Raw genomic sequence first — 17,217 nt, forward strand, 5'->3', positions numbered from 1 at the left:
CACACACCTCTTAATCCTTTTATAGTTCAATAAATGGCCAGTGAGAGTTGTGGGGAATACAAACCACAAGATTACAAATAAGAAGAGAACTAAAATATAGTATTTGGCATTTTTCCACTGACCCTCTTATGCAGTATAGACTGGGTGACTCATCCTCCTAATAAAATGTAACAGGAATAGAAAATTGTATTCGGCTGAATCAGTCCTGCCCACCCCCACCCCCCACTCTCCGCCACAAGAAGTTATGGGAATTCGAGTCCTTTCCATTGAGTTAATTTCATTTCAGCCCAGATCCTCAAACATTCTTCTTTCAACTGTAAAGAAAGAAGAAAGATTTACATGTGATAAAGGACTACACCAAGGTAAGAATGGCAGATTCTTCCCACTAATTTTGTTAGGAAGAACAGCCAGTATCATTAAATGGGGCAGTGCTGCATTATTAGGATGTTGCTGAAACTCAAAATTGGGTGATTCATAGGTCAGATCTATTAGGGTTTTTTAATACTTGGATGTCTACTGAGCCCTAACAAATCTTACTTTAAACCAAGATTGATTACAAGTTAATTTCTATTTTCTGTGCATGTGTGATCTGGATGACCAAACATCCAAACTAGCTATCTTTCCCCCCCCCCCCCTCTTTTTCTTCTTTTCTTTTTTGCTGTAACTCTTTAGTTTCTGTCCTGTTTGCAATGCACATTCTTGGCAACTTCCTGTATGTTGCTGCTATTGATAGCTGATCGCATTACCATCCATGCATTTTCAAATTATTATTTTAAAGCCATCCAATGATGGAAATGATTTTTTCCCTCCCAACCTCAATTGTGGGACAAGTTGCCTTTCCCTCAGTGAAATGCTTCATTATGTTAGGTGATAGCAAGAATTTTGCGTGCTGAGGTCCCCCAAAACACCCTTACCCCAATAACTCACACATCACACATAATTTTTGTTTAAGGTTTTTGGCATAATTTTGGCCACAACTTTATTAGCATACAAATTGTGAGTGGTTGCTTAGGCATTGGTTATGACTAGCTGTCCCCCCCCACATTGGGGACAGCACTGGCTCCCGGATTCCAGCGAAAGCCAGTGTGGAGGAACAAGTTCAGGGATGACTGGAGCTGCGACACAGACCCTCAGCTTCTCCCTGCATGCTCCTAGGGGCTTACACGGCCCAAACCCGATTCCAGGGGTTTGGACGAAAGGATGGTAAGCCCCTGAATTCCTTTAACGGAATTCCCGTGCAGCACCAGCATTGGAGGGGCAGGCACAGCCAATCCATACCCCTCCACCAACCAATTTAAACCAATGCCTAACCGCCACTCGAGCCCTTATGCTCGCCGCCAACCACTCACAGCCTCAAACACGCCCTCAACGTATCCACCACTGAACGCAACCACACATCATTTCCAACAGAAGACAGATGAACCCCATCCATCATAAAAATTCAGCGGCTTTGAACGTAATCAGAGGGTGTGGAATCACAACCCCCCCCAAATTGACCACCAACTTGCTCACCGCAGAATTAATCCGCTTTCTAACCCATTCAGTGGCCGCCAAACAGGGGCTACCTCGCCACTTACGGCGTTGAAGCAACTGTGACCAAATTATTTTAGTTGCCGGCACCATGGCCGCCAATTCCCGCAAATGTTCCAACATAACAGCCCGCAGGACATAACAGGAAGATGAAACCATATCATTTTCTCCGAGCTGAACCACAATCGCTGTAGGAGGGCCTTCCATGAGAACACGCCTCTGCATAAGCGGTAGAAGCTCCTTCCACAGCATCCCCCTTCTGGCGATCCAGGACACACGCACGTGCTGTGGCAGGCCAAGGCCATCACCCACTCCGGACTGACGAGCTCTGCTAGCAGCCCAGTGTACAATACTGTGCCCCACAATCCAGATGCGTATAGCTGCTGGGCCTAGGGTGGAAACAAGAAACGTAAGCACATGCAATCACATCATTTCCGTACATAACCTCTGTACGCATCTGACCTCCACCGGCCCAGGTCCTTAATGTTCTCCACCGATAAACCCCAGTGAGCAGCCGTCGTTGCAGCCCCTATCCGAAAGGAATGAGGAGCAAACTCGGGAGCTGCAAGGCCGCAAGCCGCAATCACCTTGCGCAGCACCTTGGTGAACTGGTGCCGGGCCAACGGATGCCCATTTTCATGAATAAACAAAGGGCCCTCACCTGGCGGTCATAGGGCCATATATTTCTGGAGATCCTTGACTGGGCACGGGCCCCTTTTCCCAGTTGCTGGGAGCCGAATCACCGCTCCCCTTCCCAGTTGATCCGTTTTTTGAACTCCTGACATTGACTTGCACTTCTGACGGAGACAAGCTCACGTCCTGCAGCAACAAACCCCTAGAACCTCCATCCCGCTTAGGCTCAAGGACCACCTCCCCCACTCTCAGGGCCCCGAAGAAGGCTAAAGAAAAGGCTGCGGAAAACAACCGAGCCTCAAACCTGGACCAACAGATGCTCCTCAGTTTGCTGCGCATCCTAGTCAGCAGATGAAATGTGATGGGCCGCCTGGAAGTTGGCCTGGAGGGACGCAGTCGCCCCCAGCCTTCAAGTGCCTTACGCACCACAAATTTCCCACATGGATCCTTGTTAAAAATTGCCTTGCTAAGGAAGGAAATTGCTGCAGAATGCAGTCTCAGCGTCCTGTTTGCCCGACGCCTCTGAAATAGGTGTGCCAGGTATTGGAGCACCTGGGTGGTAGAATGGGGGCTACCCGCCCCCCCCCACCTGCTGCACAGTGAACTGTAAAAAATCAGTCCAAGCCTTCTTATAAGACCTCAACGTGGAGGGGGCAAGAGATGCAGCTACTCCCTGTAAAACTAAGTGCTGCCAAGGTTCCAGAGATGATCCGGGGAAAATTCCGGACGGTCTCGAGCCACTGGCGTCAGGGACCTGAACCGCTCCATCTGAAAACGGGACAGAGCATCAGCAATGTCATTAGACACGCCAGGAACAAAACGTGCAGAAAATACAATGTTAAAACGCAAGCAATGTAAAACAAAAGCCCGCAACAGGGCGGATACCCTAGTGGATCGTGAAGACTGCATGGCTAGCACGTTCACCGCCACTACAATGGGAAAAAACTCCAGAAAAGTTAGGTCCCGAATTATGGATTCCCCACGGCAATCTAGTGGCCAGCGCTCTGCACACCACCTACCATCCCAATACAGGCCAAACCCCATAGACCCTGCGGCATCGGAATGCACCTGGAAATCAGTGTGGAGGTTCAAAGTGTCCTGCCACAAAGACACCCCGTTGAATTCCTCCAGGAATTCCAACCAGATCCGAAGATCAGCCCTCACCTGGGCTGAAAGGCGCACCCTATGCTGCGGGGATCTCAAACCTGACATGAGTCTGGCCAAACGTGAGCAGAATGGTCACCCCGGGGCGACCACTCTGCAAGCAAAATTCAGGTGACCCAGCAACGACTGTAACTGTCACAAGGTCACCTTCTTCAAGGGCAGCAGTTCCTCAATGACTCTTTTAAGCGCAAGTATTTTATCTGCCGGCAACCTGGATGTTTGAGCCACGGTATCCAACAAGATACCCAAATAAGTCAGACGCGTAGAAGGACCTTCAGTCTTCTCCGCGGCTAACGGCACGCCCAGCTCTTCCGCTAAGTCGGCAAAGGCCTGTAGTAAGGCAACGCAGTGCCCTGTATCATTGGCTGAGGCCAATAAAAATTATCCAGGTAATGAGTGACACCGCTCAGACCAGTCCTTTTGCGCAAAGCCCAATCCAAAAATGAACTAAAACGCTCAAAAGCCGCACAGGCTACCGAGCAGCCCATAGGCATGGCCTTATCAAAATAAAATCCTCCATCAAACTGGAAGCCCAGTAACCAGAAGTCATCGGGATGAATAGGAAGCAGCCGAAATGCGGATTCTATGTCGCATTTGGCCATTAGGGCGCCTGGCCCAAATTTCCGTACCATCTTGATCGCTTGATCAAGGGAAGCATACTTTACCGTACAAAGCTCCGGGGGAATAACATCATTTACTGATGTGCCTTTAGGGTGTGAGAGATTGTGAATTAGGCGGAATTCCCCCGGGGCTTTTTTAGGAACAATACCCAACGGTGAAATATGCAAATTGGGAAATGGGGGAACAACGAAAGGGCCAGCCATACGACGTAAAGCCAGCTCCTTCCCGATCTTCTTGCGTGCCACCTCTGGCATGTCCAAAACTGACCTCTGATTCGCAGGACTCCTAGCCACCGGCGTGGCAACCACTGGAATCCTAAAGCCCAAAGAAAAACCATCCCGCAAATAAGACGCCGACGCCCTGTCTGGATATGACTGCAATAATAACAGGAGTGGCTGTAGCCGTACCGGGGTATAGGCTAGAGAGGACAAGGTATTACTTTGCTGCTCCAGCGGCTGGAGCCGGAGGAGCGGCTTTTGGGGGCTGCTGGGCCCCCCCCTTTCCGAAAGGACCGACGGCCCCCTGTACAAGCTGAAGCCGGATGGTTCCCAGAACACTTCTCACATGCATGTGAGTACCTGCAGAATTGTCGCAGGCAGGTACCCTTGTTAAAATCCCAGCAAAACAACTTACGACCCACCCTTGGTAGGACAGCCTTAGATTTCTGAGGTTCTGCAGCCTTCCTGTCAATACGCGGAGCCACAAAAGTGGTCCATACGTCCAAATCCTTCCGGTCCCAGCGGGCCGTGGGGATCTTAGCTGCCCTGTGCCTAAAGTTCTCATCATACGATATTGCAGCTGATTCTCCAGCCATCGTAAAGGCCGAACGGACAATAGACAAATACACCCATAGATGCAAAGATCTCCTAGGATAAGCTGTGGACACGACTCCAGCAAAAACTTGGAAGCTATCCAGCCACCTTTCAAATGTCCTATCCACCTTTGCTACCACCGCCCGTTTTTTAGAGGCGGTGGAGCCTTTGTCTTGTGGGTCCTGACCCTCTTGCGGAGGGGCAAGGCTGAATATGTCAATATAACGGCCATCCAAAATCCTGGACCGCAGCTTGGTAGTCAAGTGGGCACCGGGTATGAGGTCCCTGACAGAGTTGGTGGCGACCTTTACCTCAGGTACCAGGACCCCATCTCGACAATCCTGAACTGCCCCGTACTTTGCTCTGTGAGAGTTGGCCCTTCACTCCCATGCCCATTTTGGAAGCCCCGTCGACTCCCCAAAGCCCCAGTAAAGCTTGAGAGAGGCCTCCTCATTGCTGCTTGAACTAGAGGATGAAGTACCTGAGGGAGAGGATGAAGTATCCCTCCGCCTTCTCTTGGCGCGCCTCCTGGAACTCTTTTTGCGGCGACGGTGCCCACCAGAAGAGGGTCTCGGAGGTGGAAGAAGGCTATCCTCTACCGAAGACTCAGAAGCATCACCCTGCTGAGCGGTGCCCGGAATAGACTGAAAAGAGATAACCTGTGAATGACCAGAAACCGAGAGCACAGCTGCTGGGGGCGGCGCACCTGCTGCTTGCACTGCCCGGATCCGAGCAGATGCCCTCCTCCTGGGCGTTCCCCTGGCACCACCCCGACCCTTCGGCATGGCAGCCTGAGACTTGGGTAAATCAGGGGTTTGGGCCACAGTATTAGGTAAGAAACCCCCAGCTGCTATAAACTCTCTCTCCTCTTCGCTAGATGACGACACCAGACATGATGCGCCTGCGGGAGGGGCTGGCCTTGCAGAAGAAGTAGACGGAGTTGAGCAGCGGTGCAACAGGCCGTCCATTTCAGCTTCAACACGGGCCAGCGCAGCAGGGTCACCAGCCAAACCAGTGACCATGGATTGGATGTGACTCAACGACTGATTTGGCGCAGGTGAACGCAAGGCTTGGGACGGGCCTTTAATAGGTCTCTTCGCTGAGGACACAAGACCAGGCCTCTTAGACGTCTTCCTTTTCGGGGCCATACCTACTACCAATGGAAAAACAAATAAACAATTTAAAGATGGCAAACAATACCTAAAGACGCTAACAGGCAATAACTGGCTGAATGGAAAATTGGTTCAGTCACTTTCAATCAGCTGCAACCATACAAACCGCCACCAGGTGGCGCCACCAGCAAACACAGCCAACTATAGGCTGCACTCACTCCAACGGCCACTGGAGGCCAGGATAAGGTAGAGGGAGGCAGGAAATGGCGCTCCCGCCCAAAACCACCCAAAATGGAGGTCTCTACCGCCCGCACTCGCCCTGGAGGCCTCCCAGGCCGAATCAGGCCCAAAAGCAGATTAAAACAGCCCGAAAAAATTGCCAAGCGCGCTATGCGCAATTTACAAAACTAACAGCTTCCCCAGCAGCGCCACCACCGCTGAGCAGGCAGTCGCTTCCACGTGGGGGGGGGGGAGCTACTAAAATCAAATTAAAATGAAGCTAAAATAAATAAATTAAAGGAAAGGTCTTCCCCAGCCACTAAATCCCTAAGGGCCCCAAGCTAGGATTAGGCCGGGAGTCGCCCAACAGCCAGAGCCGAGGGCAAAGCCCCAGCAGCCCACGGGGGCTCTAAGCCCCAGGGAAAGGTGGCAGGGATCTAATAATATAATAAGAGGAAACCAATCAAATAAAATTAAACAAAGGAAAGGAAAAGGAGAAGAAATGTAAATACAACCAGTCCTTCACTGAGTTCAGTCTGATCCGATGTCCACAGTGAAAGAGAAAGTAGCCTGCTGTGGACCCTGCTTAAATATCCTCTGATCCCACCCCTAAAATTGCAACAACAAATTTCCCCCAGCAACACAACACCAACCAGCACTAGGCCCCCTTTATTCCAACCTGCCTAGTCATTGCAGGGTGCTTTGTCCGGCCCCATCCGCAACACGTGCTCTCCTTTAGTGAGAACACGCTTTGTCATGACTCTGGGCAGAAATGACATTGAGCAGAATCAGCATAGTGAAGGGGGGTGGGAGTGGCATATGGGACCTGGGTAAGGTTTTCCCTAAACTCATGTAGGGCCTCTGTTTTTGTTTATTGCCAACAGAACAGAACAGAACAGAATATAATTCCACTTAAACACACACAGGCATAATGTGTACATACAAAAATCAGTAACATAATGTTAAAGTTATGAAACCGTTAAATCTACTCTAGGCATATTTATTCATCCATCCATACATATGCATCCACACATGTATACAAACAAAATGGTAAACTCTTTGTTCACTCAATCAATCTTTATTGTTAATATATCAGATCAGCCCCTAGAATACAGTCAAGTGCATACAATTTTACACTTTACAGACAAACAACTATTTTGAATTAGCAAATCCATGCAAAAGCTTGCAAAAGAAGGGAAGAATAAAAATAAACAAAACTTTTTTTTTTAGCCTTCATCCAGAGTCTGAAAAAGAAATCCAAGTAGCTATTGGGGGGGGGGGGGATACTACAATGCAAAACAAGTATTAACATTATTTTGGAGCATTTTTATGTGGAAAGCTGTCCCTGGTTAGAAAAATGGCCCCAAAAACATTATATGGTTTCTGCCAACCTACAGACACTTTCTTAGAATCATAGAATCGTAGAATTGTAGCGTTGGGAGGGACTACAAGGATCATCTAGTCCAACTCCCTACAATGCAGGAATTTTCACCCAAGTGGGGCTCGTACCCAGGGCACTGAGAGTTTCATGCTCTACTAACTGAGTTATCCCTCAGAAGGGAATTTGTCAACATGTCAATCCTTCAGAAAGGCATTTGACAATTTGTCTATTAAGAAATGATGATGTGTTTTACTACCAATCTGCTAACATTGGCTAGGGTAACATGCCTTGGGCCTTCTTGGTTGTGGCGCCCACCCTGTGGAACACCCTCCCATCAGATTTGAAGGAAATAAACAACTGTCTGATTTTTAGAAGACATCTGAAGGCAGCCTGGTTTAGGGAAGTTTTTAATATCTGATGTTTTATTGTATTTTTAATATTTTGTTGGGGAAACCAGCCACTAATTTATTATTATTATTGTTGTTGTTGTTACAAAATTCAATGCATTTCTAGGGCTTTTTATGCTGAAGGTGGGCTTTGTTTCCTAGAGTTCCCTGGGAAGAGGGATTGATTGTTAAACCACTCTGTGTATTGTAAATCTGCAAGGGGAATGCAAGTCTCCTAAGAACTCTCAGCACCCTTAACAAACTACAATTCCCAGATTTCTTTCGGGGAAGCCATGTACAGTATGTTTAAAGTGGTGCATTAACTGTTTTAAATGTATCATGTGGATGAGGCCATAATTCCATTGAACTGGTGAGAATGCATTGCACTGGTCATTGATAATTTAGCCCGTATTCTATATGCTGCTTCAACATATGTGTTAGTTAAAAGTGTATCCATATCTTGCCTCTTGTTGAACTATAATACATTTCAACAATGTATACACCCCATTTCTGCCCATAATGTTCTATTGCTGCATGATATACCATATCAAATAGAGAAAATAGTCATATGCACTCCTCTTTCCCAAGGCTGACTCAAAATTGGGAAGGCTATTTTATAACACTTCTTTTCCTGAGGTTCTGCTTCTTCCCATGGATTCCCATGGATTACCATCAGAGCTAAAGAGCTCCAGTAGCTCAGTCAGTGTGCAATGCTTAAGGCAGTGCAAGAGGATGTGATAGCAATCTACCTGGAGAACTGTTTCTGAACTCCCCCTTCCCTTCCCCAAGCTCTCTAGAAGGTTTAAGACGAAGATTTCAAATACTGTCAGAATTCTCAGCAGGGATTGATTGTATTATCTTCCTAAGCAGGGTGGTAAGATGGGAAGGTGGGGTTTAATATAGATAGAAGCACTCTCTGAATATGTGTAGGTCCCAGACTTTTAAAGGTCAAAACCAGCATGTTTCCACTTAAACAGATGTCAGCAATTGCATTACCAGAACAGCATAATTTGATGTTTACATTTGCTCATGTGGACAGAGGAAGCTGCGTTATATTGAGTGAGATGTTTGTTCCATATAGCTCAGCCATATTTTCACGAGGGATGAGGAACCTCTAGGTTTGTAGTCGGACTCCAGATTCCATCAACCCCAGACAGCTTGGCCAATGGTCAGGGATGATGGAGTTGTTGTCCAGCAACATCTGGAGGGGTCCACATTCTGCACCCCGGTCTATACTGACTGGTAGCATCTCTCCAGTGTTCCACGGAAGTGTCTGTCACTGGCAGCAACTGTTGGATGATGTTTCACATATGGCACAGGGAAGAGAATTTCAGAATGTAGGAGTAATAGAGGAAAATGCTCATTTTGAGGCCACCAGTCTGCAATATTCTGCCATGAGCATTTTTTTCCCAGATGACATAGATGATGTTACAGTTCTACACAGAGTCCTTTGGGTAACCTGGTTCCATATTGTTCAGAGTTTTATATGTTAGCAAGAAGACCTTGAACATGGCCCAATGGCTATTTCTCATAGGTATTAGTCTAGCAAGCTTGTCTATCTGATGCTTCAGAGTTGAGAATACTAACAGCCTGGTACTCTGTCCATCACAGCACTGGAAAGCTCTACCACTTCCATTGATGTCTCTGTCTCTGTGAGTTATTAGCAATAAGTTTGTTTAATTAGTCTAGAATGAAATAATTCTGCTTCATGGTTTTGTTTTTTAAGAAAAAGATAGCCATTCACTTTCTGTCCTTCCATGGACAATAGTTTTTGTTTTTTATAATAGGTGAGATGATTGTGTCAGAGCATGTTAGAAAGCAGTTGATGGTAAACACATGCACACACATAATGGAAATGTACAATAAATAAATTAAAATTAAAATATCATAAAATTATAAAACTTTACAAATGGCAAAATCTGAATACAATAAAATAAATTACAAATGCTCGGTGAAACAGAAACGCTTCCAGCAGGTGGCAAAATATCAGAATTGTAGGTGCTTGTCTGATTTCAATAAGAACAGTGTTCCAAAGTATTGGTGCAATTATGGTCAAAACCTTAGCTTGTGTAGATACTAAACAAATAAATGATAAATGAAGGACAATGAGGAGGACTTCTGTAGATGAACGCAGTGGTCTGGGACATGAAGGGACATTGGGTTCCTACAATTTACTGTCTGTGGACAAACACCGGCTCCCTTGGCCTGTAAAGCGAGAAGAGTGCCACAACCCCAGAGTCATCTGCGACTGGACTTAACTGTCAAGGGTCCCTTTATCTTTACCTTTTTAAGAATGTGCAACAATGACTGGATCTTGCCCAGTCATGACACCAATCTCCTTAAAAATGACAGCAGTGTGGTCAACCATTTCCTATTAGAAGTAACCATTTTATTTCACAATTTAATAGCAAATACTCCATTTCCTTTAAGACCAAATTCACCCCCCCCCCAGTTTAGAAACATGCTCCCTTTGTCTTATAGCAGCAGAGTTACTCACTTTAGAAAAATCAAGTATTTTTCATGCTGCAAAACCTCAGTCTCCAGCTGTCACTCTTACTCTGAGCATCTCTGCTTTGCTTTCTCAGAGGCTTCTGTGTATACTCCCCCGGGAAATCTTTCTTGGCTCTCTAAAGCAAAACAAAAGAATCTTGATTTGAATAGGTCTGGCTGAGAAGCTCTTTCCCATCAGAAAGTAATCAAGCTGCAAAAACCTTGAGATAATTAATGCTACCAAAGCTTAGCCAGTTATTCTTAATTAAACAGCCCTTCTGTGAGAGATCTCATTTGTATTATATTCTCTCCCCGCCCCTCACCCCCAGAAAGTAGGGTATGCAAGTGTTTGAGTAGTGGCTACAGTGAATAAGGGGAGCAAGAATTAATTCCCCACTCATAGGCTGATTCACACATGCATATTCATCCCCTGATGATGGCAATATCAAGCGATGACTTGCATGTGTTAATGAGGCATCTCAGTTCTAACAAAAGAACCTTCACACTACTTACAGTGTGTTTCAATCTGAAGCAATCCATACTATCACCAAGTGCAGAGAATCCAGTGATGTCCAAGCATGTAAACCAGTTTGACATTTTAGCTCTGGTCTATAGACAACCTTAAGCATACCATGGACTGATGTTGTCAGGGAGGTCCAATTGTTGCTAACCCAAGGTTCAGGGCTTCTCAATATAAGATTCTATAATATAAGGTAATAAGGGTCTGCACTATACATTCAAAGTACTTTAAGCAGCCATAGCCCACCCCATAGAATCCTGGGAACTGTAGTTTGTTAAGAGTGTTGAAAATTGTTATGAGAGCCCTGTTTCCCTCGCAAAGCTACAGTTCTCAAAGTGATTTGACAGTCAAACCCTCTTCCCAGGGAGCTCTGGGAATTGTAGCTGTGTGGGGGATACAGGGAACTTCTAACAACTCTCAGCATTCTTAGCAAACTACAGTTCCCAGGAATCTGTGGGGGAAGCCATGACTGTTAGAATTATATGATACTTCTTTAAGTGTATAGTGCAGATGGGGCCTAAGATGGCCCTCTAATCAATGGCACCTCAGCAATGGAAAATCCTCCCCCATAAAGTTTTGCACACGCCACAACTGTCCTGAAAATGGGACATCCATTTTTTTCTTGCAAGAGTACAGAGCTCAAAAATGCACATTTTGGGGCACCACAATTTTGCACCACAATCTCACCCCCCAAAAGCTGTTTTTTGGGCTACCATCTTCTGCAGCACCCCAAAACACATGAGAGCACAGCCCTGAAAATAACACATCTTTCAGGGCTGTGATCTCGTGTTTGTCATGTGACTCATCTGGGACTTCAGCCCCGGAAGATGTTCACCCCTGTTTTTCGTATTGGCGTCCTGGAGTTTATGGTCTTGGCACCTACACTCTATTTTTTGGCAGCAGCTGAAGATGGTTCTCTTTCTCCAGGCCTTTGAATTGGCTTTTGAATATTTGCAGAAGTTATGAAAAACAGATGTGTTGGATATATGTGACAAGTTTTGATCATGTTTTATTGTTATACTGCTGTGTTCTGCCCTGGAAGCATTTATGATGAAGGACAGAATGTAAAATGTGTGTGTACCTTAAAATGTACCTGTTAGTATACATTATTTTAAAATTTATCTTAGGTTTCTTAAGATTCATCTGTTTTAACACCCTATAAATGAAAGGCTGATTGTGGTGACTTGTTGTAAGCCTAGGCTTGGAGTGATTCTCTCAACCCAGTTCCATATCTCTTTTGCAGATGAGCTGTGCCATATGTTCTACTCCACTTCTTTGCCTGTGCTTGGAGAAATTTTCCTATTAGTCTCATTTGGATATGCAACACGTTATGCATCCCACTCTCACATACCTCATGAGGCTCAAAAAGTTGCAAAGTCTATCATTCTTTCTGTAGTTGAGGTGCCTTGAAAGAAAACAAATTCTTTATTTTAAAATATCTCCATTTGTTGGGCAAAAGACATAGTAGAAATATCTGCCCATTGTGCCAGTTATTATGCTGGGTGTGTGGAACAAAAAAGTCATTGACGATAGTGCTGGGACTCCAATCCAGATTTGTGTAAGGTTTACTATTTAGCCTTATCTTCTCCTGAAGATATCTCAAAAGGCAGCAGAGAGTTTAGGATCAAAGTTTTCCTTCTCCTAGATGGGCTACCTTCGCAGGTGGACAAGCCCACCTGCCCCTCACTTTCCTCTACACCACATGCAGAAACCACCTTCTGGACTGTTGGACCCACTATTGGCCTCATCTGCCCAATCTGCCAAAGCCTGTCTTCACATGCAGAGGAAATCCCTAACTCATGGAAGGTTTGATATCCATTGGCTACTTTCACCTGGTTTAGCCAGCCACTTATAACCAATTCCTGGGGTGTGGCCATTGTTGCATGCTGACAGCTTCTAGGAGCCACAGATGAGAGCTGAGTGCAGGGTAGCAACAAAAAGTGGACAGACTACCCCCTAAGGAGTACAATGTGTCCCCGCAACAGAGGTACTACCCCTCCCCTAACACCTCATTCACCCAAAATACACCCACACACCCACACACATTCAGGGACACAGTCAACTGGAGGGGGGGTGTATGTGATGGTGGGGAGAATCCTTTTGTTGTTCACTTTCTTTTTATAATCTTGTTAAGCTTTCATAAGGCTTTCCGATTTACAAGTAAGAATTCATGTCTTTAAAAGCCCCAGGCTGGATTTAAATCCTTTGAAGAGAATGGAGGTCAATGGGGTATAACTTTGGGGAGATTCTGTCTCGTACTTTTATTTGTAAACTCTATCACATGTTGTGTCAGTTCTGTGGGGACTCAAACAGCCATAGAGAGGAACATGAAGGATGGGGGGCTAATTTTTTTCCATGTAGATTATGTAGTGATGATAATAAACAGAAATGAAATAAAGGGAAGTCCCCATCCACAGACATGAACGTGCAATTCAGTTCTGTCTGTGTTCTGGTGTAGTAAATTCAACACATTTCACTGCATTAGTTAAATGGCATTTCCATTCTGCTAAGAACTAATCAGCTTTATCTCAAACTTACCATTTAACACATCAAAACACAACGTGAGAAAGGAGTCTTTGGCCACTAATATAGAACCTCCCATACTTTGTTAAGCATTTGAAGTTTTAGAAGTGCTATAGTGGGGGAAAACAGACTTAGAATTCAATAGACGTGGTGCAATAGAGAAAAACTGGAGTAAAAGGATTGGGGGAGGGGAAAACAAATTTGAGCACCAATGCTCATAAAGTCTTCTTTCTAAGCTGGCATCTGGCTAAGATCAGCAGAAGATGTTATGCTTCATGAAGCAAAGGACAAAATGTCAGTTCCATTTCATGTACAGAATCCAGCTGTATTGGCAGTTGAAGCTTACCTCAATGCTGGTGACAGGACAGTTGCCTCTACTACACCCAAAGCCAGACCACTGCCAGCACCTATCATGTACATACCCTTGCATCTAGCAGGCATCTGGCCTGCTATCTAGTCAGACTGTTGGTTCATCTAGCTCAGCTGTATCAAGAGAAACTAGTTGTGGCTTTCCAAGTTTGCAGGCAAGAGACTTTTGAGGCCTTACCTGGACATACCAAGAATCGGACATTATAGCTTGTGCTCGCAAAGTTTGAGCTCTACCACTCATCTGTGGTTCTTCCCCTTGTGAAAACAGTTGAGAGAGAAGCAGAGATGAACTTACTAACACCACACCGATGCCCACATCTCTGTTGGTTCTGTTTCTGAGTTTTGTGCATTGAATAGGAAGGTCTAGTAGGGTAAGAGTGGGGAACACTTGGTCCTCCAGATATTGCTGAACTACAGCTCCCATCACCCCTTGCAAGTATGACCCATTGCCAGGGGAAGCAGTTCCCCACACCTGGTGTAGGAAGATGTTTCAAATGTTCAAAGGAAATTTTTGACATTAGGAGTAGGGGAACCTTTTTTTTATCAGAGTGCCATATTCCCTTGTGGATAACTGTCTGGGGCACACATTCCAGTGGTTAGCAGTGGGAGGAGCAATAGATAGGTCTTGAGCTTCTTAGAGGAAATTTGGGCGATAAATGTAATAAGAAATAAAGAAATAACAATGCGCGTGTGCAACCCATAATACATGTGAAGCCTACCCTGAAAGGTATCACTTCTCAAAACTCTCATCTTTCCTTAGAATTCCTACAAATGATTCAACTGAACAGGGACCAGCATGTTTCCCTTGAGTTTCTGCTGAAGTAGCAACTCTAGTTTTTATGGGTTGGCAGAGGTCTGTGAGTATTTCTGAGTCACAGAGGAACAAGAAATGATGGGGATGCTTTTTGTTTTTTTAAAATGTTTATATACCACTTTTGGTCACAAATGACCCCAAAGTATTTTTCATTATTCTTTAAAACAAACAAAAACCATATAATTCCAAAACACAGAGCACAATTAAGAGAGAGAGATGGTATATGTATATGTATAATATAAGCAACATTAATATCAATAATAAAGCACAATATATAAACTGATATATAAAATATATCAGAAATATCCACAAACAAAACCAAAGGCTAACAAACAATCTAACCATAGCCACTAAAGTTTAGAAAAAATAAGTAAATTTCCATCAAAACTCCCAACAAATTGCCTCTCATGACTCCAGGTGGATGCATACTACCTTATTAGAACCATTTGGTTCTTCCTCTTGTCTTTCTCCCTACACATCTTCCCTCCATTGGTGTTCTCTTCATCTTATGCTCTAACTGCTCACCCCCAGTTGAGAGCTAGAAGACAAGAGTCAGCACCTGGGGAGCTGAGAGTAGAAGAACTAACAGTCTCAACTGTTGTCAGGATACCCAGCATAGCTTCTTCCATCAAACAAACAGATCCATCACTCCAGGAGCCCTTGGCAAGGACCAGCCTTATATAGAACCTGGGAAAATGGGAGAAGAAGAAAGAATACTCTCAATTGCATTGTCAATTGATTCTCTACCAGTGTTCCAGAAATGCAGTACATGTTTTGTATCATGATAATCTCAAATAATCCTTATCTATATGGTGTGTTTCTTTAGTGCACACATCTCAGAAAACTGTGTTCTATCTGTGCCTTTGTACTTTTTGTACACTAAGCTAAAATACAATGGGAATTGTTGAATTGTTGAATTGTTGTATTCTGGCACTCCATCTCACAGTAATTTGACTGTGAAATAATTTAAAAAAGTAGCCCTCAGATAGTCTGAATGCCCCCTCTGTGGGAGACATTAACACTGTCAAATTTGATCTTGGCCCAATAGTTGACATTTTCTATTCAGTCTTTTGTTGAGTCCTGAGATTTCTGGATGCCATAGGACTCCATTTTGAATTAAAGCAGAATCCCTGGAGGTTTTAATTGTGTGCCTCCCACAGTCTATAGTCCATGAACAAGATCTGCTTTTATTAGCAATAATTGAAGTTGCTAAAATCAAGAAAAGAACTGATGTGGCTCCACACTGTGAAACCATTCGGTGACAGCACTAATACAGAAGACTGTAATTAGGTAGCTAAAGAGAACTTCAGAAAAGAAAACTACATACTACCAGTCCTTCAAATAACAAAAACACAAAACAACAATAATAATAATTGTGAACAACATGAACATTTCTGATGTGGTAGATTTACTTCCAGTTTTATCACAACAAAAGGACTGATTTTGTTTGAAAGTGCATGCAAATCAGTTTTCACCATTTTATTCTAGGGGAAGACAGCACACATCCATTATGTTAACTATTCTTGGTGATTTTTAGTTGGAATTTCATTGCTTTTTATTTCTCAAATATTGTATTTTATGATATTAAATTTTGAATTCTGCAGAATCTATTGGTAACTCTCTGGGAGATTTGTAGTTAATTGGCAGGAGTTTATTTTTACTTCCAGCTTGTGAAAACAAAGAACAGATCTCTTTTCACACCAGGCTATAAGTGGTTTCTCATTGGTTTCTAGAGAGGACAAAGTAGATATCAGGCTCATAAGCCTGAAGTATGTGCTCCCCTCGTTTAGTGAACATTTAAGAATGTGCATTAAAACAATTGGGAATCTCCCTAAAGATTTTCCAATAGGGAATCAGATGATAAAACCTATACTATGGTTGTAAATGTGTACACTGGGAGTCAACCCCATTATACTCCATGGGTCCAACATTGGTCTAACATTGTTGTTGTTGTTTAGTCGTTTAGACATGTCCTACTCTTCGTGACCCCATGGACCAGAGCTCGCCAGGCACTCCTGTCTCCCACTGCCTCCCGCAGTTTGGTCAAACTCATGTTGGTAGTTTCAAGAACATTGTCCAGCCATCTCGTCCTCTGTCGTCCCCTTCTCCTTGTGCCCTCCATCGTTCCCAACATCAGGGTCTTTTCCAGGGAGTCTTCTCTTCTCATGAGGTGGCCAAAGTATTGGAGTCTCAGCTTCATGATCTGTCCTTCCAGTGAGCACTCAGAGCTGATTTTCTTCAGAATGGATAGGTTTGATCTTCTTGCAGTCCATGGGAATCTCAAGAGTCTCCTCCAGCACCATAATTTAAAAGCATTAATTCTTTGGCGATCAGCCTTCTTTATGGTCCAGCTCTCACTTCCATACATCACTACTGGGAAAACCATAGCTTTAACTATACGGACCTTTGTCGGCAAGTTGATTCTCTGCTTTTTAAGATGCTGTCTATGTTTGTCATCACTTTTCTCCCAAGAAGCAGACATCTTTAAATTTCACAACTGCTGTCACAAGGCCCCAATTACTGTATTTTTCGCCCCATAGGACGCACTTTTTCCCCTCCAAAAATGAAGGGGAAATGTGTGTGCATCCTATGGGGCGAATGCAGGCTTTCGCTGAAGCCTGGAGAGCAAGAGGGGTCGGTGTG

General features: G+C 44.6%; 1 long non-coding RNA gene across 1 annotated transcript; it reads right to left on the reverse strand.

Moving 5' to 3' along the window:
* Nucleotides 1-270: 270 nt before the first annotated feature.
* LOC308482475 lies at nt 271-12,273 on the reverse strand. Its single transcript, XR_013989297.1, has 3 exons — nt 12,220-12,273; nt 10,356-10,485; nt 271-314 (listed from the first exon to the last, which is right to left on the reverse strand). It is a non-coding gene; the product is annotated as an uncharacterized lncRNA (long non-coding RNA).
* Between the last annotated feature and the right edge of the window lie 4,944 nt (nt 12,274-17,217).

This window comes from Podarcis pityusensis, assembly GCF_964106645.2.
Source record: "Podarcis pityusensis genome assembly, chromosome: 8".
NCBI lineage: Eukaryota > Metazoa > Chordata > Lepidosauria > Squamata > Lacertidae > Podarcis > Podarcis pityusensis.